At 34.2% G+C, this 25,055-nt stretch overlaps 1 long non-coding RNA gene across 3 annotated transcripts in view; it reads right to left on the reverse strand.

Moving 5' to 3' along the window:
* Positions 1-25,055, reverse strand: part of LOC129219277 (uncharacterized) — an 87,221-nt gene that overhangs the window by 43,933 nt on the left and 18,233 nt on the right. The window contains exons 2-3 of one of the 3 annotated variants that reach the window (XR_008580396.1): positions 20,526-20,641; positions 16,532-16,642 (exon numbers count right to left, since the gene is read on the reverse strand). This is a non-coding gene — a long non-coding RNA (uncharacterized LOC129219277). Of the gene's footprint in view, positions 1-16,531; positions 16,650-20,360; positions 21,543-25,055 lie in introns of those variants that run through there. The other 2 variants (XR_008580395.1, XR_008580394.1) reach the window with 2 other exon arrangements.

Raw genomic sequence — 25,055 nt, forward strand, 5'->3', positions numbered from 1 at the left:
GTGTCTTCGAGAGCATGTCCCTCCTCCTGGGCGGTGAAGTTCATGTCCCCCGCTATCGACTTTACTTATTCCCGACCCTCTCGATTTTGCACAATACTTTTCAGACAAAAACAGCATTCAGTCAACAACGTCCAGCATCCAGCCCCTGGAATTCATTTGAATGTAGACGTCTTGTATTCAAATCATGACTTTTACGAATATGATTCGGATAGGAACCATTTGTAGAAATAAGAAACCCAACGAGTAGGGTCCTACCGCAATTCGTGATTGCGAAAAACATAATTTAAATTCAAGACGTCAAAATTCAAATGAAAGCTATGGGCTGGATGCTAAATGTTTCTTTCTTTTCTGTTTGGTATTATTATTATTATTATTATTATTATTTTGAATTTTCCCCCCCATTTATGAATAATATTCAGTAATGATAATGTTTCAATGAAGCTTTAACACCATTTTAAATCGGGTGTTACAAAATATCTTCAATTTTTAAATGTGTAAATCGTAAATAAAATATGCACTTTAAAAAGCATGAGCTATGTGCAAGAAATGGATAAAAGTCAAAAACAACGTCTTAAAAGCACAAGTAAAAGATGTAAATTGTAAGTGTAGAAAATGCATTGCTTGATTGAAAACTTGAGGCTATGTATTTGTTTTTTTATCCAGGATATTAAAAAACTTTGACCTTTGACACTTTGAATTAAAACTCAACTAGAAATTTGGTTTTTCGTACTAATATTCATATATTCGTACATACATTGTATTTATGGTTCAGTTCCCTTCTTGTTGTTTACCTTTTTATAGCGAAATTGAGGCTATAAACGAAATTGTTATTCGATTCTTTAGACTTCACTATGAACAGGCGCGACTGCACAGTGCATACACACAAATATATATTGATAAAGACCGGCTAAAATTGAAAAACCTTAGGTTTCAGGGAAATGTTTTAGACGTCAAATTATTTGTCTGAGCTTATGAAAATTTCAGTGTAACACGACTACCGAAAGATTCTTAGAACATTGTGTATTCATCCAGTTAAAAACAAAATGGTCAGTGTTCTCCCCCTTCCCCCATCAGTTCTCTAATTATCTGTAAATTTAAACCAGTGGTTCCCAATCTTTTGCACGTTGCGACCCTTTTTTGACCAAGTAAAGGACCTGTGATCCCGTAGCCTACATGTTAGTAAAGTATCGCTAGGTGTGGACCTAACCTGGCAACATTGTGAAAGCTACGTTAGATCCTACACTACAAAACTGCTATGTTAGATTCGATCCACCCCCAACTATACTGTGGTAGGAATAATGTTTCGACCGAATAAGAAACGCTACACGACCCCATGTGGGGTCACGACCCTGGGAACCCACCCCTGCTTTAAAACAATTTTTTATACTCATTCATACTTTAAAGAAATGCAGGTATGTATCATTTTTCTCCTTAGAAAGTTTTCAAAAGAAAAATTCAGTGAAATCCTGTTACAACCAATATCAGGATAACGAAACACCCGTTTCAACCAAATAAGTTTTCAGTCCCGATTTTGAAGTTCATTGTTACTGGACACATGGCACTGTATTATGAATTACATGATCAATGTGTACATACCTTGTAAAGAATTTTTTACGAGTTTGGCTCGAGAAATTATTTTCAAAAATGTTTGTTGAGCTGTGGAAAGCATTTTATGCGTTTACATTTGTAGTAACATAGTATAATATAGACAAAAATAGATTCCAAATATCTAGTAAGTATCTGGAATACAGTTTTGGAACCCTGGTTTTTTTTTTTTTTTTAGAAATGGGCGCATTATTTGGAACAAAGTCTCAAAAGAGTGCTGGAAATATTTTGCCAGATTTTTTATGGAGCAAAATATCGAACAGTACCTACCACCTTTTTCAACGAAATTCATTTTTTCTCGAATTTTAAACAATCAAAGAATGGATATTTCAAAAAAGCAAAAAGTACATGCCACAGATAGAGGCTTGAAAAATACTCGGAAAAAAAATTTACATGAAAACTTCAAAGAAATTTGTAAAACCTTCATGCAACTTTCCCCGTAGGTTAACATTGGATCCGTAGGCTTTCAGACTCTCAGTGAAAAGCACCCTTAAATTTGCTTATAAAGTAGCATTAATATACATATTTATCTTTCTTTGGATGCACCAGCTCCATTGTTTATGCCTTCTTGATCTAGTGAAAAGTAATGGGGGTAGTGCATCCCCAGAAATAGAAATATTAATTAAGGCTATATTATAAGCATATTTAAGATCATTTTAATCTTAATTATATCCGTGAATTAATTTGAGTAACACGGAAAGGTTCTTCACTGAAGGTCTGCGATGCAACTTTACGCAAAATGCGATACTTCCTTTTTTTTAAATTTTCAACGTGAAATTTTTTTTTCGGATACAGGGCTTATAGGTGTGAGTCCTATACTCTGGTTTTATGCCAAAAAATAAGGGAAAAAATTGTAAAATAAACCCCTAGAAAAAAGGATGGGTTTTGACGATTTTAAAAATATAAAAAGTGGTAATACCCCCCATGAGTTAACCAATTTCCTCCATATGTTCTTGCGTACAAACTTAGCACCTCTCTAGCCCCTCAGAAAAGTATTAATGTATAATATAACGATCCCTTCCCCTCCAAATAAAAATAATGGCTATGAAACTGTCAAAAACTAAAAAACATTGCGGGCGACATTTCCAAAAAAGCGGGAAGTGTGAATGGAAAAAGGTGGTCATAGTTGGATTCAGGAGGTCATTTAGCACAAGAATTCGCAAGAATTATCTCAGAAGCACTCTTTAAAAACTATATCCTTTCTAAACACAAATCAAATCGTGAAGATGTTTCAAAGCATGTGGATTCACTTTCAAAAGCACTCATTCACTCCTGCATTGAAAAATGCCTCCGGAAAAGAGGGGAGTAGTAAATGGAAACGGTCGTTTGCGCTAATGATTGTAAATCTTATACACCTCACCCGGTTTTTCCCCTCAAGAAAGGCGGAACCGGTGGGAAGGCGTGGCTTAGTAGTGGAATTGAGCTTTTTCGAAAATATTTCAGATAGTTGGAACCCCGATATTTTTTTAGAAATGGTCGCATCATTTCAAACTTAGTCTCAAAAGAGAGCTGGAAATATTTTGCGTGTTGGGGCGTTCTTAAAATTTCGATAGCACGATTTGCAGATTTTTTACAGAGCGAAAGGTCCAACAGTACCTCGTTTTCGAAGAAATTCATTTTTTCTCGAATTTTAAAAAATCGAAGAATGGACCTATCAAAAAAGTAAAAACTAAAATACACAGACATAGGCTTGAAAAATACTCAGAAAAAAAATTGACCCGAAAATTTCAAAGGAATTTTGTAAAATTACACTCAACTTTCCCCGTAGGTTAGCATTGGATCCGAAGCTTTCAGACTCTCAGTGAAGAGCACCCTTAAGTTGCAATATTAAAAATTTGGATGTAACCAGTACAAATGGTAGGGGAACCTTTCTTCTGTCTTAGTGCAAGATATAATACTAGTAGCCCTGATAAGTTCTGTTATACAGCATGATTTAGAAAAGAAAAAAAAAGCCTACCTATGGCCTTATCTTCAAAACTCTTTTAAAAATTACTCAAAACTTGAAAATGCCCTCTTATATCCCCTTGCTTCTCACTGTCTCATATAATCACAACTCACCAACCTATGCGCTAGTTTCTATTTTTTTAAAATGAAATGAGATGCATAAGTGAACTGATGCGAACAATGATTTGATTAATAGTAGTAACTAATTTAAATGAACTCCAACTGTAATGAATAGCTTGATTAAATACTAAAGATAATTTATATAATAGATCTTGAAATATAGATAGTTTATATAAACAATTTCTTTTAACCACTTAATGTATTTACCCATGTCTGACACCGGCGAAAGTTACCGGAAACCACTTTGTTTTCATACCATTTTCTTGAAATTAACGATTACCTCCCTCCCCTGTCTCCTAGTCATTCTCCTCGCTGCGCAACTGAAGTTGCAAAAAATAACTTTCACCATACTTCTGTCAATAATCATTTTTACCAGTTTTTCAGATCCTCATGCCTTAAGGGTTTAAACAAGAAACATATTTCGACACGTTATGCTGCATCTTTGATAGGTGGATACTGACTTTTTGGTATTAATTAAGCTAAAAAAAAAAGGCTTAAACATATAATTTTAACATTTAATGAGAAGGACCCAGTTTTTTTTAAAACTGTAACCAACAACAGGGGTTTCATGTTTGAAAGCTTAATTCCGAGATTATATTTTACATTGAGTTTAACTCTATACCTTGATTTCATGTATCATTGCCTCAGAGTAACAATAAGACATCTAAGCCTCATTGAACAACAATATATCTTACTGGTTGCTTAGAGGCGACGGTATAATAGTATAGAAAAGCTTGTTCACATAAATACGTTGTGCACAGCGGAATTCAATGTTAAAGTGCTTGATTTGCAATTATTACTTTGATATTTGTAAGATTCAAAATTTTTCCAAAACATCGTACTTTTCCAAATGGCCTCCTCCGAGAATTCTGTCTGGATCCGCCCCTGAATCAATACTTTTTTGAAAGAAAAAAAAAGTGCTACAAAATTCTTGTCCGGAACAAGGGTTTTACAGCAAATTTTCATGGAACAGTTCCTGAGTAACTTATTTATGGAAAAAATATAAATATTTTACTGGTTCAGTTATCTCCCCCCCCCCTTTCCCCACTCTCAAGGGGCGGACACAGAAATAACCTTTGGAGGGGGCCTGAAAATTGAAATAGCACCGCCCCCTCCGCATACAATGTTTCATACCTAAGTTTTCATGACTTTATTTTTCAATAGTTTTTTTTAGGATCACTTAAGGCCAATTACTTGTTTTAACAACGCAAGTATAGTGCACTAATATATTTTGAATGTGGACGTAAAATATTTTTAACATTTCAAGCCAATTAAATACTAAACCCAATATAATTTCACCAAGATGTTATAAAATGAACGGTTTTAATTTGGAACATTGTCATAATGATTATAACACGAAGGCATGGTTATTAAATAAATCCATTCCTAATTTGAGCTTTTACAAATTAATTTATATTTTAATTATGAAGCATAGTATGTACAGTGAAGCACCGCTTATACGTTTCTCTTTTATATGTTTTTATCAATTATACGTTTTTTAAAATTGATCTCTACAGAGTCTAATACACATTTACCTATACCTATTATACGTTTTTTCATTTATACGTTTTTTTCATACAGTCCCTTCAAAAACGTATAAACGGTGCTTCACCGTAATTAAGAAAGCCATAGCTTCATAACACGTAAGTTTTATTGAAGAAATCAAAAACTATTTCTTTGCAAATTTCAAAGTAGTTACTGATTTGTTTGTAAAGCCATGATACAGGAGGCGACATTTTGATACATGCCGTTTCCACTACTATCATGGTTTTGCAAAGAAACTACCATGAGATTTCTTTCATTTTGCATTTTTTATAAGATGAAAACGAAATCTATTAGCTCCTTGGATCCAAATGACTCTTTTAGTTATGTCCACATATTTTCTTTTATGTCAGGAAAGGAAAATAACGAAGTCTTTTTATTCTTAACTTTGTAACTATTAAACGAGTGAAAGTTTGAAGGAATACAAAAAAAGCAATTCTAGTTCTCATTAGCTGCAAAGAATACTTGTAATTTAGACACTTATTAGGACTTCCGGCCAGTGGCGGATTGGTTAAAGAAATCGGCCCTGGCATAAAGGGATGTCGCGGCCCCATAGTTCCTATAGATACTCATTTTCACAAAAATGATTGGGGAACGATATCACTTAAATATGAGGAAATTATTGAAAAAAATTAAATACTTTCTTTTAAATAAAATTTAACAGATGGAATTCTTTTCTGTGTTTTAATGGTGAACAATTGATACAAGATAAGCTAAACCTTTGTTTGTAAAAAAAAAAGGTGATTGTACTAATCTATTTAAGTATTTTTAAGTGTCTGGTGCTGTATTGATTATTTCCGTAATGATCTCTTCTAACATTACTTCAGTCAGAATAGGGAGATTATTAGGGAGGCGAGGGGTATGGAAGTTATTAAATATTAACATTAGAAACTTAATTGTAAGTTTAACATTGAGTCAGAATATGGGGTCCTGGGAACTCTCCATCGGAAAATTTTTCAAATTGTAGTACTAAAAATGCAATTTTAGATGATCTCTGGTGAAGTTAGGGAGAACGGAGGTTCGAGGGTCCTCTTCCGGCTTTTTTTGGAAGTGAAACTCCGAACTTGCATTTATATGTTATCTTCAATCATGTTAGGAAGATGAAGTCCGAGAAAATTTCAAAATATTAGCTCTGAAAACGCAGTTTTAAAAGATTTTGGGTGATGCTAGGGAAAGAAGAGATTCGAGCAACATCCATCAAGAATTTTTTTGAAATTGAAATCTTAAAAAGGTATAATTGTAAGCTTTTTTTTTTTTTTTTTTGATAAAAACTAGGACATCGACAGTTATTCAAAAGTTAAGTTCCAAAAACGAAACTTTCATCGACCTTCGACGATTTTAGGAGGAGTTATGGCGATGCTCTGCTTGGAATTTTTTCGAAATTGAAGCATTAAAAACGAGATTTCTGATGTGCTTTACTGATGATGACGAAGGGGAAAGGAGGGGGGGGGGGGCTTTCTTTGAAATTTTTCGATACTGTATATTCGAAAATGCTGTTTTAAACTATCTTTCATAGTGTTACTAAGAAGAGAGGATTGAGAGCTTTCACCTGGTCCCGGTAAACAATCGAAACTTTGGAAAGAGAAATCAGAGGGGTAATATTTAATGCGGAAAGATGAGGTTAGTGGACGATGGAAGATATAAAGGTCTGGTGTACCTGTGAGTCCATGACACCATGACATGAATTTTTACATGATACAGAATCTGAAAGTGAGAAACGAAGTAGATCGATAGGGAAAAGACTATGGTCAGTTACAAAAATTGCCTGGTGTGTGGTGTTTAGATTTAAATTTGAGGTTTTAATTTAATTTTTGAGAATAGGTCAAAAAATCTTCTGTCATGATGTTATGGGAAAAGTGGGGATTAGGGGAGGTTTCGTACTTTTTTTTGAAGCTCAAAAAAGGTAATTTTAGACGATCTTCTATGATATTATGGGAAGGAGATGCTTAAGGGGCCTCCGAAATTTTTTCGACACCGATTTCTGACGCTCTTTAATGATGGGGTGGGGACGTTTCTAGGTCGATTGTGGCGGAAATATACTCCTCGAAGTTTTTCGAAGCTGAAATCCCAAATACGCTGTTGTAGGCCATCTTTAATGACGTTAAACTAAGGAATGGGGTTCGGGAGTTTTTCCTAGGAATTCCTTAAAAAGCTAAGTTTCAAAAACGCACTTTAGGCAAGCTTTGGTGACTAAAAAGGAAGATATAAGCTCTTTTGGATCCCTCTCTTTCCCACCTCTTGGCTACGTCCCAATCTTCTTTTAGTTATTTTATTGATAAAAAATATGAAACACCCTCAAACACTGTTCTCCTTAAAAACCATTTACATTTAGATTTTCCATACTAAAATTTTCAATTTACAGCCTAGTATTTTTATTTGCTTGGAATGCAAGCCATCTGCTGCCCCAAGTATAAAAACTTTTCTTGACCTGATCTGGTGCTTTGGTGACCTTAACTCTTTCTGCCCCGTAGTAGCCGTAGACGCCCGAATGCTTTGGCTCCCACAATAGCCCAATGCAGCCCAGAAATTTTCCCACCCCCTTCAGAGCAACCAAGCGTGAGCTCGGGGCGTGGTGCACAAGATTAGGAAGAGACAAGTGACATGAGGGACAATTGAGAAAGGAATGTGTGGAGTTGCTTCGCATTTTCACTTCAACTTGAAATTCTCAGTGCATCTATTCTCGCTTGGAGAAGAAGTCGCATTTTTTCTGCTAATTTTCTAGATTTATGATTATTTTGAAATGGCATATAGGAGGAGAAAGGTATTGACGCAGGAAGAAATTGATGCAATTCTCTTTAATTCTGATTCTGATAACTCAGATATTGATACTGAGGAATTTGCGGAAAACGATGTCTCGATTGTTTGTCCAGCAGTTGAGGTTGATTCAGAAAGTGAATCAGAAGAGGAAACATCTTTAGTTGAAGAAGATAATGGGGAGTTAACCTGGTGTAGTGCTGGATATAGAGAAAATGACCGCAGAAGCTTTCGGGGAGATCCAGGGCCGAAGCATTCTTTAGAAGTCGGATCTGAAGAAATCAATTATTTTAAATTGTTGTTTACTGATGCAATGATGGAAAACGTTCGTATTAACACGAACAGTTACGCTGAATTCACTGCCGACAGAAGAGGAAAACCAGTAGAAGACATAAATGAAATGTGGGCATTTATTTCAGTGTTGCTCATAATGAGTTTAGTCAAAATGAACAAACTTCGAGATTATTGGGCATCAAATCGCATTTTAGGCCATGACTTGATTAAGCAAATTATGCCAAGGAATCGCTTTTTTAAAATTCTCCAATATTTTCATCTTTCGAAACGATCAGAAGAAATTGAGAAAGGAAAAGAAGGTTTTCGTTTTTTTCAAAAACTGGAACCATTGCTTTCAAAATTGAGAAAAAATTTTCAGGCTCATTTCAACCCCTATAAAGAAATGTCAATTGATGAAGCACTCATCAAATACAAAGGACGACTGGGAATAGTTCAATACATGCCCCTAAAACCAGCAAAAAGAGGAATTAAAATTTGGATGCTTTGCACTTCTTACCTGGGATATGTGTATAACTTCAACATATACGGAGGAAAAAATGATGATGTGCCGCAAACCAACAATGGACTGGGATATGATGTAGTGGTCAATTTAAGTACGGCGCTGAAAGAGAAGTACCACACCATCTATTTTGATCGTTATTTCACCAGCGTTGATTTGCTTCGGGATTTACTGAAAAAGGGATTGTATGCTTGTGGAACAATTATCAAGAACCGTAAAAAAATTCCCATCGAAGCAAAAAAAATTCAATTGGAAGATCAAGGGCAAAGTGCTGTGTTCCAATGTAACGAAGAAACGAAAATGTTCTGCACTATCTGGATGGACAAAAAACAAATAGGTATGCTCTCTACTAATGTTGATTATAACATAAACAAAGTAAAGAGACGTAAGGGAAGTGAGACGAATGAAATTTCATGTCCTGAGCCATTCAAGCTGTACAACTGTTTTATGGGCGGAGTGGATGTTGCAGATCAGAAAAGGAAATATTACACAATTGCTAGAAAATCCATCAAATGGTGGTACTACCTGTTTTGGTTTTTACTGGACACAACTATTGTAAATGCATTTATTATCATGTCTGTGACAAATTTCCCTCCTTCACAACGTCCACTAACACTACGAGATTTTAAAATGAAGTTAATTGAACAACTTGTGAAAGATTTTTCCTCTCGAAAACGAGCTGCAACAGTGACTGAAGGCTTTTATGAACATGACCACAAAAGAGCAAAAATTGAAGGAAGGAAAAGAACATGCATCAAATGTCGTAAAAGCAACAGAAAAACCAAATTAGGCCATCCAGTCCAAAGCTCTTGGGAGTGCGGACTTTGTAAAATTTGCTTATGCAAAAGCTGTTTCTAAATGAATTTAAAAATATAATTTAGTGAATGGCTATGATGATGAAACAATGATGATGTATATCATATCCCTTTAATCTGAGCCATTCCAACAAAACTAGAGAAATTGACAGAAAAAAGTTATAAGCAGTCCCATCTAACACACGCACGAATACAAACACACACACACACACAATATATATATAAAGATATTTCTTAATGTATGGACAATGCTAAGGTAACTGACTTACTTTTATGAAGCAAAGCAATAAGTATTTTGACAAAATATACATTTTTTAATAGAGTTGAGAAAAGAAAGAAACACACACGGAATTAGTTAAAACACATTCTTATATTTCGATTTAGATGTATACAGAAAACCTGACAGTAAGGTTTACCTCCGTGAAAAATACCCCAAATAAATAACTAAAAATACATTTATGCAATAAATGTTAGAATTAAATGAACTTAAACTTTTTAAAATATTTTTTGTGCAATGAAAATTATTTTTGTCTTTTTCCAACATGTTGACAGTGCCTGATTACTAAAAAGGGTTGGGAAGTTTCGAGTTTCTCTACAGTATTTTCGGGAGTAGGGGGGGGGGGGGCTAAAAATTACTGAAAAAATTATTTTAATTTCAATGTCTGCTTTTAAATGCATGCTTGAAGCTGGGGACGGTTCTGTCAAAAAATACTGTCAGGGTGATAGAAAATGCAGTTTTCCATGATTTAGTCCAACTTTTTTACAATGCACTGTTGTAACATTTAATTAATGCGCTGAAGTGTCTGGAGAATATGATAAATCTGATTCAACAACTATCCGTTGAATTGCAAGGCATAGATATCCAATGTCGATGAGGAGAAGAGAGACTAAAATTCAATACGAGTTCTGCTGGGCCTCTATTGAAAAATATCTGTAGCTTCAGTGACTTTTGTTTCAATCTTATATAATTAAAAACTGAGCGTATGTATCTATGTATGTCCAAGTTACTTCTCCCAAACGCCAGTAAACTGACCATCAAACCAGATATCAATGGACTCGTAATTTTCCCGTCTTTACGTTTCGCTATTCAACATAATCCTCCGTTAATAATTATCGGAGATATCAATTAAAAACTTAATTATGCTACTTAGATTTCGACATAAATCCCCTATTTTTTGTAGGCTTTCCTCCATTCAAATTATTATTCAGTGCTTCATCTCAACTTTCTGTAACAATGCTTTTATTAAAATTTGAGGCGTGAAGAAAATCATTGAGAAAAAATATCTGTTGCCATTTTTTCCTCGAATATGAACAAATAAAATTTTGACTTTAGTCTTGAGGCTTTTCCTAAAATCGGAGAATTTAAAATATTTCCTTTTTTGGTTATTTTTCTGCAATCTACCGCAAAATTTTACTGATTTTTTTATTTTTTTGTTCGAGCCTGATTGTTGAACACGCGTCACTTGACATAACTTTCATTTTCGAGGTAGACCGTGCAGAGTCGGGCGACACAGCTAGTATGTATAGAATTTGTGAAAATTCTCCTAACCCAAAGCCAGGGGAGGGGGAATGGGGAGGTATGAGATTGAGCTTCATTTTACTTCAGAGGTTAATCGGGCCTTGCACGTTCTTCCTTGTTTCCAAATTTTTGAAGTCATTATCCTACTAGGGGTGGAGAGAGACATTGCTCAATATGCCCATATAACGCTGGACATTTACATTTCAAAACATTTCATTGGGAATCCTAATTAGTGGATTTTATTCAGACAAAAAATATATCGTTTATAAACAGTATTTTGACTAATTGTTGTCTTGAGAAAAAAAGTTGACAAAGAATCTAGAGTATGACGGTTGCTGATTTTTCGGTACGTTCCATAAGAAACGGTCTCTGAAAATGTAGGCAAAAAAAAAAGTTTTTGAGTTTGATTGTCATCTTTTTATCAATAGCGGACTTGGGGGGGGGGGGGGGGGGCGACACGGGTTCCTCATATTACTTTAACTATTCCCTTGAATATTTATCAATCGATTTTTAAATAGCACAAACACAATTCTTCAAACTATTGTTTTAAAAAAACGCATAGCATACCCCAGAATAAAGTCAATATTGTTTCCTATAGGAATTTTATTGGAGAAAGTGTAAAAGAAGATTATATCGCAATGCAATTTATCATATTGTTTTTTTCTTCCGTAAAATATGTAATTCACATTCGGCAGCCTAGAAACTATTAAAAGAACTTTGTAAAAACTTTGATATGAAACATTGTATGAGGAGTCACTTTTTACTGTTACTCTCCAATGCCCCCACCACAAACGTTTTCTGTATCCACCCCTGCTTTTAATCTTATTATTATTATTTGCGTTTTTCCTTTTTCCTTTATGTCTGACGTAACTTTGTCTTAGACATTTTATGTGTAAGAAAGGCCTTTAAAAAATATTTGTTTTAATATGTTAAATTCTCAATAACCAAAAAAGTAAATTTCATATTTTAAATATAATGCATAATACTCCTGGTATTAGGGAAAATGCTGCAGGAATTTTCTCCACGTGGAACGGTCGTACGTGGGTTCCATGCGGAAAGAACACCTGTCACTACTTGATGGGAGGATAAAAAGAGTAGGAATGTATTCACCGGATTAGCAACTCAGCAGTGCACTAAGAGCGGACAAAGGAACAGGGGGAAAGCATAAAACAAGAAACTCGGCCATGTGGCTGGGACCCTAGATGCTTTCAAAATGGTTGCTCTCGGGGCAGAAAGAGTTAAATAACCTTAATGATCTTTGGTCTTTTTTTTCACTCTATTTTATTTTAAATATCATTCCTTTCTTCACCTCTTGATAAAGTTTTGTTTCAGTTTTCGATTCATACATGATTTTTACATTCAAACACTTAGAACTACTTGTGTGACTATTAATTTCAAACACTCTCGCTAAACTTTAATTTTTCTCCTAGGTAAACCATATTTCTGGGGCCTGTGTACTTTTCTATATACTCTGATTTTCAGGATGATATTCTTCATTAAAAAAAATAGGAAAGCTAAAAGTAGTAGGTAGTAGGTAGAAAGTAGAAAAGGTCGGTGTGTCGGCGGCCCCTGGGAATCATTTTTTTTAAAAATATATATAATCATTTTTAAACTGAAGGGTCTCCAACCGTGGGTTTGAACCCTTCGAGGGATATTGAGTGAGAGAAGCTGAATATTTTATTTTTCGCAAAAAAAATGTCAGAAACGCACATTTAGGAGGTTTTTACTTAAATAATCTTTATAATACAGAATTTTGGATGCTCCAAACTGTGTTTTAAGATTGCATTTTCTGTTAAAGCTTTAATGAAAAAATACTTTTTGTCACTTTTATTGCAATTGTTATGAACTACAATTCATAACAATTGTGAATTGCCATTCATAAGTAAGGTAAATGTGAATTGCAATTCACAGATGAAATTGAAAAATGGACAAAAGTATTTTAACTTTTAAATACTGTCCTTGTCTTTGTTTTTTATTGCATTACTAAAATGAAATTGGCGGCCCCATTTCTGAAAAACTGGGAGCCCCACGGCCCCTTAGCAACGGCCTTGCACCCTCCATCCATGGGCAATTGAAACTAGAGAATTTACTTAGTGGTATTTACATTTTACTGTATGTAGACAGGGCAACTGATCGGCCCGAACATGACCGGCCCACCGGGTAAATGCCCGGTTGCCCGCCGGGTGTATCCGCCACTGCTTCCGGCTCTCTTTCCCAATTCAATTCAGGTCTGTCCAGGGCCAAGGAGAGCCCCTTATCAGTTTGGTAGACTTGTCCTACTCCCCCCAAAACTCATATAAAACTTACACTATGCTGATTTCGAGCCAGGGACTCCCCAAGGGCCAGGCCCCTAGTTCCTGAATAGGGGCTAGTATCTGGTTACCAAGATGTGATAAATTCAGCTCCTTGATACATCCTGCGTAAAAAAATTGAAAAATCGTGATTCTCCTGTTTTTGTAGCATATTTCTCAAAATTTTTGTGACTCGTATGTTTCATGTTTTGCCATTTATTTAATCGGTATTTTGGAAGTTCTTTTGTTATTGATGGTTTTTATTTTACTTCTACTGCATACTGGTTATATCTTAGGATGAGGAAAAAATATAACACTATATTCTATTTCATTTTCTGCACTACTTCTGATTGAAGAATGAAATTGTTTGTCTTGAGAAATATATCATTACATTTATTTTTAACTTAAAAGAGGTGTGTTTTACAGGACCGTAACCAGAAAATAATTTCGGGGAGGGCTTTAAAACTTTCATGCGGAGTTTTGCGCCATTTGTGCTAATGTTCAAGACCTATAGTTATTTATTATGAAAGCGCTTTATGCAATTAATATACATATGAAAGACATTTGAGTTTTGGAACAATACTTTTCGGAAATTTTTAAATACAAACAAACATTTAAATGTCAAACAGAACTTTTCGGGGGGGAGGGGAGTTGAATCTTAAGACCCCACCCCCTTGTATACGGCTCTGGTGTCTTACGAAATTGTAATCATTTTGTAATACTGAGCAATCAACTTCTGAAAAGTGCAAATAAAGTGCTTTAAATAATTTCAAATGTTTTAGAGTCTTAGAAAATTATTTACGTTTTTGAAATTCATTGAAAAGTACTTCAGTTTTGTCTCTTATCAAGAAAATAAAGTATGAATTGTCCGAATGGCCAGAATATTGCTCTTTTGTTACTTACTTTCTGAAACTCTACACTATTTCTTTTAAAGCATTTCGAATGATTTTACTATAGTGCATTTGATGAATTGGGGGGGGGGGGGGATATTGGGGAAATGAACAAAAACAAATTACACTAAAAGCCGATATGAGCAAGTGCTGATGTGCTTCCCTTTTCTCCTCCATCGCTTTACTTCTCTGTCAATTAATGTCAACGATTTGTCAAACAAGCAACTTTTATTTTGATTGATCTTGACTTGCAAAAAAATGCATAACTTTTAAAAGGTTTTGTTTGCTTATTTTTCTTCAAATTTTTGTAGTCTCAATTACCCTCATATAAGGCCTCAAAATACAGATTGTTATACCTATTTTTCAAAAAATTTCTCAGTGGAGAAACCCCCGGACCCCCTGAAATAATGGATATTCTACATCTCATTTAAAGGGACACTCTCCTGTTATCCTTCCTACTAAAAGATGAATGAAAAAAAATAAGAAATTAAAATAAAAGCAGCGGGAGCATTAAAAAAAACAGATTAAAACATGAGAGCTATATCAGTAAAAAAGACACATACGGGGGAAAATGGTCTGTTTCACCTATGACAAAAATGTCTGGGCTGCAAAAGGGAAAAACGTACCTGTAATTGCTCAGTGCCTCGTCAAGTCTAAATACGGCTCTGAAGTGAGTTTAGAACTTTTACTTCCATATTAAATATTTTTATGCGTGTATGTGTGTCTACACATATATGTGCGTGTGTGCTTGGGCAGTGTGCGAAACCGGACACCTCCCGAAATTTTTTTCTGGATATGGCCTTGGGGTACAATGTGGGCATAGCGACGTGTGCTTGTGTGTGGAGGGGGGAGGGGGGTCCAAATTCCCAGATGTAGTTTTAAGTAATATTACCAATTCTGTTATTGTATTTCCTGCAATAAAGTCTAGTTTTTATTCAGCTCCTGTTTATAAGGATCAAATTTGTACAGTTAAAAAATATATAATTACTTATATAATAATTTAAAATTATGAGTGCAAAACAGTGGAAACTAGAACTAAAACTAGAACATAGTTTTAATTGGGGCACATTGAAAAAAATTCTAATCTGATAAGGGGAGGCCGGGCTCCTCCGCCGGAAAATGTTTGATTTTTTAGTATTAAAAACGGAGTTTTAGATGGTATTTGACTCTGCGGAAATTTGTAGAAATTTAAGTCTTAAAACACGATTATGGGCCATATTTATTGACATTAGGGTAAGCTCAGAAACTCTCCCTAATCTTTTTTTTTCTTGAAAAAAGATAGAAATCAATTTCTCCTCTCCTTCTCTCAAATTTTCGGAATTGAAATTCGAAAAAACGCAATTGCAGACAATGAAGATTTTTACGTTAAGGGGATTTTGGTGCTGTGCCCTGTGCTAAATTAAAGTTCTAAAAATTTAAGCAATGTTCTAAGATATAAGAAGGATGGGTTCAGGGTCTATAACTCTTAAATTTTTCAGAAGTGTTGTTTAAAAAACCTAATTTTTGATGATGCTAAAGGAAGATGGTTCGCGGGCCCTTGCCCAATTTTTATCTGAAATCAGTCTTAAAAACGCAATTGTAAAATCATATTTGGTAAACTAGGGCCCTTACAAAACTGAACCAAAATCGTTACGTGATTTTTGAATGGAATTTAGCGATTTTGTTAGATATTCGGGGGCTTTTTCTAAAAATTTTGCGGAACTGAAGATCTGGAAGCAAAATCGAAGCTACAAAATGCTATTGGCAAGGGGAGGGGGGGGGGGGGATTCAGAGGAGTAGAATTTTGAAGACTTTCTTATATTCAGAGGAACAAGAAAAAAGACAAAAGATATCGGTAAACTTCAAAGAGAATGTTTCCTTTCTTCTTTTTTTTTAATGCTGTATACAAGCTTCAACATTAAAGTTAGTTTTTAAGTCAAACGTGCACTTTTTTTTTGGTTTTTTATTATGTTTTCCCCAAGGAGAGGGGTTTAACCAACCCTCCCCTTGGACACTTTATTACTTCTTCAGCAAACAATAATGTTTTTAATCAAAATATGCTGTGTGTTTTGTGTTCTTTTTAAATAACTGTAAAAAATATCTATGTAAAAGAGTCAATTAAAAACTTAAATAGTTAAATTATCCTTTTGGGGGCCCAGGTCCCCTGGGTCGGCCCTAAAATCGGCTACTGCCAACTAACAAAGATTACACAGAACATAATACATAAAAATGATCAGCATTTGTGAATGAATGATAAGAAAAAAAAAATGTTTCGTTACCTGTTATAGGTTGCAGTCCTTCATGTGTCATCAATCAATAGATAGCAATAGATCTTCATCAAATCTTCATCATCATTTTCATCCATGATTTCCAATACAATATCTTCATCACTAATTCCTGCAAAAACTATAACTTTATCTACTAAAACTAATCCTCTACATTACTACTATATTTTTAGACTTTTTCACGTTCAGACACTCAAACACATTTTTTGAGGTAACACACTGTTTATGAACTAAGAGAGCATTTACTAATTTCATTGATAAGTGGAAAAAAATTTTAATGACCACTTTTTTCAAGGAACAACAAGGTGACCAATATTTTTTTTCTGTTAAAACGGGAACTTGAACAAATTTAGGCAACTGCATGTGTATTTAAAAAAACAAATACATTTTTTGTTTAATGTTTATTATGAAAAGAAACAAAAAAAAAAAAGAGAATAAAAAAAAAAGAATTTGGTGTAATATTACAATTTAGCTGAAAGACATTTAACGATGATCACAGAACAGGCCTGTCATTTAAGGAGCTCCAGGGAAGGAGGGGTTCAGGTTTTTGGAAAATTAGTGTACTTACATGTAAGTGGGCATGGTGGTTGCTTTTTATTAATTTAATTTACTTTGAAAAAAACTTTTTAGATTCATGAAGGTTCTCGAATCATGATGCGTGCTGAATACATTTACAGTTTCCGAAAATACAGTAAAACCTGTAAAGTTGACCACCCTTGTAAGTTGACCATATGTCTAAGTTGACTGCTATTTTCAGTCACAGAATTAGATCTTATCATGTAATTCAACCTCTATAAGTTGACCACCTGCTTAAGTTGACCACTAAAATAGTGCACCGCAAGTGGGGTCAACTTACACAGGTTTCAGTGTATATATATATATATATATATCTGTGTGTGTGTGTGTTTCCCTGTATGCATGGGCACACATATGCAATTTTTTTTTTTTTTTGGGGGGGGGGGCAGATATTTTCTCATGGTTTAGCAGGATATTTTTTCCATGGAAACCCATTTCAGTACAGATTAGAGTCATTAAAATTCGACATTTTTAATAACTTATTCATGAATGGCTGGAAAAGAAATGTTTTTACATTTTTGCAAAGAAAAAAGTACTAAAAACAAGGAAGTTCTAATTTCTAAGGAGGAACTTGAGCCCCCATTTGCCCCATATGGGCCCCTATGCCTGTACGAGATCCACCTTTTTTGGCAATGTGTGTGACTTCCATTTCCAAAAACTTCCAGGAGAGAGCGCCCCCACAGTAATGCTCGAAAAACGCCCTCCCCACCATTAAGAGTTATCTAAAACTGTGTTTTTAAAACTGCAATTTAAAAAAAGTTATGGGAGAGAGCCTCTGAACAAAAGGGCCTTCTATTTTGTTAGTAGAGCCCCCTTTGCCCAACATAATGAAAGACTATTTACAATTGCATTTTTGGAGTTTCAATTTCAAAAAATCAATGGGGAATGCCACTGAAACTCTCCTCCTCTTAACATTACCAAAGATGGTCCAAAACAGTGTTTTCAAAAGTAGAATTTCCAAAATTTTCGGAGGGAGAGATCCTTGGACCCTCCTATTTGAGTGAATAATGTACCAGCGACAAGGGTCATATTGCTTAAACTCCGTACTGAATCCATCCTAAAACAGAATTTGAATCAACTTTTTGTGTATTTATTAAAATGTAAGAAAAAAAAAGGTATAGCAAACCTCAGGGGTCTAAGGGCCAATTGTAAAATTATGAAAGTAATATGGGAAAAGAAAACAACAACATCGTAATTCAGATGACAGTTGTTAGCACTAAAACGAACATTTTGTTTGTTAATTTAGATTTACTATTTAATCACATTAAAAATATCCCGCATCAGGAACAAACAATTTTGACCTCTGCACTAAAAATGATTGAATACTATAATTTGCCCCCCCCCCCTTATTGAAAATCATTCATCATTTTGTAGTGTTGTAGAAATCCCATTGTGTATCAAGAGAAAAATATTAAATCTTTTGAATGAAAAATAAAGCTTGTTTTTGGTGGAGCATTTCAATTTTCTCAAAAAAAATGTATTGTGGGTTACAACATGTCCTGAAATTGTAGATTATTATCTTCCTTTTTCAATTTTTTCCCCAAAAACATTCAATTTTAAGAAACATGTTAAATTTCTCTGAATACACTAATAATTAGATTACAATGATGCATGTATTAGCACTAATAACTAGTTGTCACAGTTTTGAAACAAAAGTAAGTATTACTTCATTTTTTTCAGGGTCACTTATATAATCTATTCATTTTTTTTAACTGCAGAAGAGACCCAATAACAGTATGAATATAAATTTTTGTCACGAGGATAAATCATATTTTTTTTGGATAAAAGTTTATTATTCTTGAACTGACATAATAATTAAAGGTCCAACATTGACAATAAAAGGGTTTTTTAATCCATAACATTCTGATATTTTCTCAGCTGTTCATTCGGAAAATACTGACTAAAAGCCTTGCTCAAACCTCTAGAAGTAAAATTTCCAGATATTTTAGGGCAGTGGGAAAAAGTTTTTTCTAGGAAAATCAAGCAGGGGGGGGGGACCATCATGACCCCCCTTCCATTAAGTGACCAAATTAGCCTAAAACTAGTTTGGGGACAGCACTTGGGGGAGGGGAAATGTTCGCCCTAGAGCTCTTTTTTCCTTCTACTTTTGAACCTATTACATATATCTGTTCATACTAAGTGTGAACAGTACAGTACAGTACAGTCACACATTTTTCAAAAATAAAAAAAAATTGGTACAGTCGATGCTCGTTATAATGACCCCTTTCGTCCAAACAAAATCTGTCGCTATAAAGAGAGATTGTTATAACATATGGCATATTATTTAGACAGTGTTTTTTAAATGCACAAATAATTTCTGATAGTTATACTTCTTTTCAAAAAAGAATCAAGAAACAAACAAAATAGGTTTTAAAAAAAAATTTGTTAATTTATTTTCTTGTTAGAAAACGGATGCTGCAATTGTAGAAGCTTTCCGCTTTTTTGAGAAAAAATAAAACATATTTATATAATTTATAATGTCTACCATTTGTGTGTGGTTTTCATCACGTTTTTAACCCAAAATGTACAAATATGTTTTTTCAATGGAAATATTTCACCTTTAGAAACATAAATGTTTAAGTAATAGTTTTTAAATGGTTAGTCCTGAGGATAGTACAAAACTTGAAACTTAATTTTGGACATTGTATTGGAATGAACGGTTCAGTTTGGAAGCTCTAATTGACAGTAAAATAACATTGCATGTAAGGAATAGGAATTGGGACTTCATGCCGTGGGTCGCTATAACGGAAGGGTTGTAGTAATAAGAGGTCGTTCGTTGACTGTATAAACATTTCTACAATTTATGTTATTTTTTCATTTGGAAAAAAACCTGTCCTGAGTACAAAACTGTGAACAATTTAAAATTTTGGTGCAAAAAGTAGCAAATGATACTTTGGTGTACGCAGAAATTAAATGATTTTACTGCTGGCATTGTCAAAGCTAGTGTTTTCATGTGGAATACTAAACATCAATGTTTTTTTTAAAAAACATTGAAACTAAAATAATATTAAATTCTGAGTTCATTATTTTGTGCTAGAAAATTCAAATTTTTCATTTTTCCTCAGGAAATAACCTTCTTCGGGGGGGGGGGGGGGGGGGGAATATATTTGCATAAAATTTTGAATGACTACACTCGTCCTACAATTCCTTATGTCCACGAAATTCAGGTGAAGTGAATGGAGAAGCATTCAGACAAAATAACAATCATTTAAAAACACTAAAAATTATAAAATAAACAATAGAATACTTGAGCTCGAACAATTCTCTTAATATAACACAATCAGAAGCATCAGGGGGGAAAACGATAAAATGAAAACAAACGTGTAACTCTAGTTATAGTTCGAAACTCATACAGCATTGTTTTAAATACGACTAAGAGAATGAAAACAATGTAAATAAACACAGTTCGAACAGTTAAATCCAGTGATGTCTCGTGTCTCTTTCCTTCCTTCTGACGTCATATCCACCGTCCACGGTTACGGTCAGCAGCTCAGACTTCATTCAAAAATCAGTCAGTAATGCTGCCATCTAGCGGTTAAAGGTGAAAATAACAATTAAAATAACAATAAATAAATGCATAAAATAATAGAATTCGCATAAACTTCATTGTTTTCGTTTTTATAAAAAACAAATAAAAAAGGTGCCATAAAAATGCCATTGCTGAGAAAACAAAGTTACGACTCTTGTTTTGTCCAACTTTCAAAAATACGTGAAGAATGAATAAAGTATATTGAGAGAATCTTTTACTTAGCAGTATACTAAAAATAAATGGCAGATGAGGAAATTAACAAACTAAGAGAAGGTATTTAAATTAAGAGAGTCAAATCAGTTTACTGAGAAACGTGGTGTTTGAAACAATGACAACAATGGTTTAAAATACGGATTTTTTTAAAAATCATCAACAAAGTTAAAAAAGTGAAAAAGAAACTCTTTTCATAACCATAGAAGCTAAAAACAAAAAATAATATTTTGTTTTTCAAAAATTTATCTAGTGTAATCCAGCTTCGATGCTCTTTTTCAGGCCTGTCATTTAGGGGATGGATGGGGGCAAATGCCCCCCCCCCTCCTGATTTCGAAAAATTAATGTATTTACATAAGAGTATGCGTGGTTTTTATTGTTCTTCGATACAACATTCATTGAATATATTCTTTTGAATCGCATACAAAAAATTGAAATAACGAGTCTTCCCGCTACAGCAAAAAAAATAGGGCAGTTTTTTTAAAAATTATTCTCTCGAACATAAAAAATTATATTTCCTTCTAGAGCATTTTCGTCTTCAGTCTTCAGAATTATTTCTGACTGGAGGCAAGGATTAGGAAATTGAAATAAGTAATTTCAAGTCAATGGCTACAAAAGTCATGTTTAAATGGCGCCACGGATGTCAATACCTTATTGTTGCCTAATCGATGTAATTTAAGAAGAAAAAATTAACATTTGAATTGCCTAAGAAATAATTTGGGGCGGGGGGGGGGGGCACGTAATTATTCTTTACCATTTATATATTATCTGTGTGCATTTAAATAAAATTTACGCAATAAACATTTTCCAAAAAATTGAAAAGTATTCTATTAGATTTCACATGACACTTGTATTTAAAAAAAAATGGGAAAGATAACTTTTGAATTTTTTTTTTTTTATTTATCCATTACATTGCAAAAACAAATTATTATCATCATTAATGTTATTTTCCTTATTTGGATGTTTTCACTGCATTCAGAGTATCCTTGTGCAAAAAGCAAATTTACAGGCTAGTAACGGCCATAAATTTAGAAAATTATGAAATTACAAGTCACAGTTAAAAGTATACAACGACTTATGTTTCACACAAAGCCTCACACGTAATCGTGGTTTCTTACAAATGATTTCTTAAAACAGGGGTGCTCACCAAGGGGGAGTCGCATGGTACAGATTGTGTCATTGAACTCTTTAGGGAGGGTTGTTTGTTTTCATGGGTCGAATATGCTTTGATTTATGCGAAAATGCTATAAATTTTGTGAATATTATTCTGCACATGACGGTGGCAGTCTTTCTTTTTTATTGTTTTTAGAAATTCGTGAGAAAATGCAATAATTCTTATGAATTTTGCTACCACAGAATCTTTTTGAATTTCTAATTTAATATTAGTAGATATAGAAGAAAATATTTAACATTAGAGCAGCGATTCCCAACCGGTGGTTCGCGAACCCCTGGGGGTTTGCGAGAGGTTTCAGGGGGTTCGCGAAAAAAAATATTGTAATGGCGGAGTTTTAACATCCCTGTTTCTGATGAAGTCTCATGTTCAAACGGTTTTAGCAAAGGTTGCTCCTTTTTTATTCTTCATTTGTCTTTTGCACATTCGATACTCAGCATGAAAATATTTGCATACTTGCTGACATAATTTACATTTAAAGAATTTAGTCTGTCATTGCAAAGCGCCGGTTTTAGCGCTTTCATTGAGAATGATAGCCCTGAAGCCATGATGTAAAAGCTCTATTATGAATACAATGTCCTCAGGTGAAAGAAATTGAAAGCGTTCGTTTCCTCAGAAGCTTTTAATTGGAAATATTGATTAAACTTGATGAAAACATTACATGAAGCATACGCGAGCATCTCAAATATTTTAATGTTTAGCTTTTTTACCATTTGAGTCCTATGAAGAGCTATTGCTCTTCCCTTGTGTTGAGTCAAAAGTGTATAGAAGTCAGATCACGCTGTTTGTTGCTATAATTTTCACACTACATAGACTAAAACTTACTTCGAACTTTGCTGTCAAAAAAGTGAAAGAATGGCTAGTAAACCAAAAATACCACAGGAAGTATGAAAAATTGATTACATTAGAAAATTTTTGTGGGTAAAAGTTTATCAGGCAAAAAAAAAAAAAAAAAAAAAAAAGAAAAAAAAGAAAACGGAATTTAACCATGCAACTTAATTTGCACTGTATATGTAAATAAGGAATTTATGAAATTTGTGTAGAAAATGTCTCTTGTAATAAGTGAGCTTAAAAATAACTATTTTGTTAAAAATTGCCTTTTTTGTGTAAAAATTAGCGTAAATGCCTACATTGAAAGATAGACGATTCTATTATTTTTTCAATGCAAGCATTTTACTCCGCACTTTGAGCAATCAAACGATTAATGTACGCAGTATATCTTCATCAAACAGCGTGGCTCGTAGGCATTTTCAAGAAAGCTCAAACCTAAAGATCTTTCTCATTTTACTGGAAAAAAAAGTTCATTTAGTTTATCGGAGACAGTTCCTTGAGAGTTATCTTAAAGATCATTCTTTAATTAACTTCTGATTTAGTGATAGAGATAAATGTACCTTTATGTCAGAAAAATTTCGGCCAAACTTTTTTTTTTTTTTTTTTTTTGAGCCTCTTTGTTCCACAAATATTGCATTTTCAAATATTTTTCAAAGTTGATTGAAGCTCAACACAAAATCATGGTTTTTTTTTTTATGGTTAATTCGTCGGCATTTATTTTTTAGCGATTATTTTAGTTCGTACCAATATGTGTAATTCTATATATTGCAATCATATATTCGTTCTTGTGATAAACTATGGAGCATCAAACAAAAAAAATTTGTCAAATTTTATTGTCTATGCAGGCCCGTACTGGGCACCCAAAGAGGGCGGTGGAAAGACCAGCTTTGGGGCACCCCTTTTTTCAAGTCAAGGGTGTATACCTACAATAGTTGGGGGGGGGGGGGGGCGAGAGAGTGACTAAAAAAAAAAAAAAGAAGCTAAGAAATGAGGTATGACTTTTTTTTAAATAAAACAATATACGTATGTGATTAAAAGAATTTAAATGAAAATTAAGTGTTTCGAGAGACAAGAATGAAATAAAAAAATTCAACAGTATTCTGGCTCCATTAACTTTTCTCAAACCGTTCAACCATAGATTCGTTTGAGGACTTGGAAGCTAGAATTGATAATCAATTAAATCTTTAATGGTACTACACTGGTGTGCAAAAATTAAGGACGAAGTCAAAAAATTAGCATATCAGCTGAACGAAGAGGCAGAGCGGACAGAAAGACCAATCAGGAGATTAAGTAAGGTGATGTACGGTAGCACATGCGCAGATATGCAGGCAGACGTAATGGGGGAGTGCCTGAGAAGTGTAAAGCATGTTGTCGGTGTAAGATCAGTATTTCTGGCAAAGAGATTGCACGCCGGATAGCAGTTAAAATTACACTGAGTTGCTGCCTCAGCGAGAAATGGCGAATAATCAATCTGTTAGACGACATCTGGATGCTTTTACCCGAGGTCGAATCATTGGGAAGTTGAAGGAAGGCCGCAGTGTGACAAGTGTGACTGCAGAGTTCGGAATAGCTCACAGCATCGTTTCACGACTTTGGAGACAATTTCAAACTACAGGAACAGCTATCCGGGGGTTCAGTAGTGGTCGTCCACGAGAAACCACACCCGCAGATGACCGGTATATTGTCTTACAGGCCAGAAGAAACAGGCGGCAGACAGCGGGAGAAATCGCTAGACACACGACACAAGCGACTGTACGACCGATATCGCGTTTTACCGTGGCCAGAAGACTGCACGGTGGTGGTCTCAGGGCCCGATCAAGACAAATTGGTGTCCAGGTCCTGAGTAAAAATTGGTACCCCCCCCCCCCCCCCATGAGAAAATCAGCACAATTTCAAAGTCAATGTTTTGTACTAGAAACCTAATACACTAGAAACCTAAACATTACTACAAAAAACCTGGGATTTGAACACCAAACACTTGATAGTCACCATACTAATCATAGTTAAAATTGCCTTAGCTTAAGGTGAAAATGTATTAAAAAACATTTTAAAACTGCAAAAATAGCAAAAAAAAAAAAAAAATAATAATAATTCTGATATTAAGCTTTAAAAAGACTTTGGCTTTAACAGAGGCAAATGTGTCGATCACATCATCGAAATCTAATTTTGATGTCACAGAATTTTCAATGGTCAATAAGAAA

The sequence above is a fragment of the Uloborus diversus genome, chromosome 3, assembly GCF_026930045.1.
Source record: "Uloborus diversus isolate 005 chromosome 3, Udiv.v.3.1, whole genome shotgun sequence".
Lineage (NCBI taxonomy): Eukaryota > Metazoa > Arthropoda > Arachnida > Araneae > Uloboridae > Uloborus > Uloborus diversus.